This window comes from Colobus angolensis, unplaced genomic scaffold (genome assembly GCF_000951035.1).
Source record: "Colobus angolensis palliatus isolate OR3802 unplaced genomic scaffold, Cang.pa_1.0 Scaffold3, whole genome shotgun sequence".
In the NCBI taxonomy this organism is placed as follows: domain Eukaryota; kingdom Metazoa; phylum Chordata; class Mammalia; order Primates; family Cercopithecidae; genus Colobus; species Colobus angolensis.
In genome coordinates, this window is record NW_012116265.1 from 30,001,636 (window position 1) to 30,002,229 (window position 594).

At 69.5% G+C, this 594-nt stretch overlaps 1 protein-coding gene across 1 annotated transcript in view; it reads right to left on the bottom strand.

Moving 5' to 3' along the window:
* ZBTB1 (zinc finger and BTB domain containing 1) overlaps window positions 1-594 on the bottom strand; it is a 27,858-nt gene extending 27,264 nt beyond the window's left edge. Inside the window, exon 1 of the mRNA XM_011949782.1 lies at window positions 567-594. The gene's annotated coding sequence lies outside the window, so the exon portion shown is untranslated. The remainder of the gene's footprint in view (window positions 1-566) is intronic.

Sequence of the window (594 nt, forward strand, 5' to 3'; positions counted from 1 at the left end):
GCACCCGCGGTCGCCTGTTTGTTGCAACAAGTTTCTGCGTCGGGCTCCGAGGAGGCTGGCGCAACCCGCACCGCGGGGGCCGTCGCGGCAGCGGCGGCTTGACCACCCCTCTCGCCCCTCTCTCAAGGGTAGGCTTGGGACCTCCTCCTCCTCCTGTTTGCACAGCTGGATGTGACGGGGCTCCTCCCGACTCCCCAGGGCAGGATGCGCGGCTGTTTTCCCACTCTGTCCACATGTCAGACCCCTGCCCCGTTGGGCCCAGCAGCTGGGCCGTCCCTCGCGGCCCGCCTCGAGTGCTTCGGCAACCTCGCTCTGTCCCGTCGGTTCAGGGTCGTCTAGTCCCCGCGCTCCCCCCACCCCACTTTCCGTGGGCCTGTCCGCCTCTGGCCCTGAGTCACTTCCCTCGCCATGCCCCACCTCGCCCAGTCAGCCTCTCCACCCAGGCTCCCGCGGCTCGGCCTCCCTGGCCCCGCGCCCTCATCCCTTCCCCAGCGAACACGCGGGCGCATCCTTCCCCACCCCCACCTTCACCCCAGAACTGAGGGGGTGCGTGTGCTTTTGCACACCCTGGGGAAAGTCCCCGGGTCACGCGGT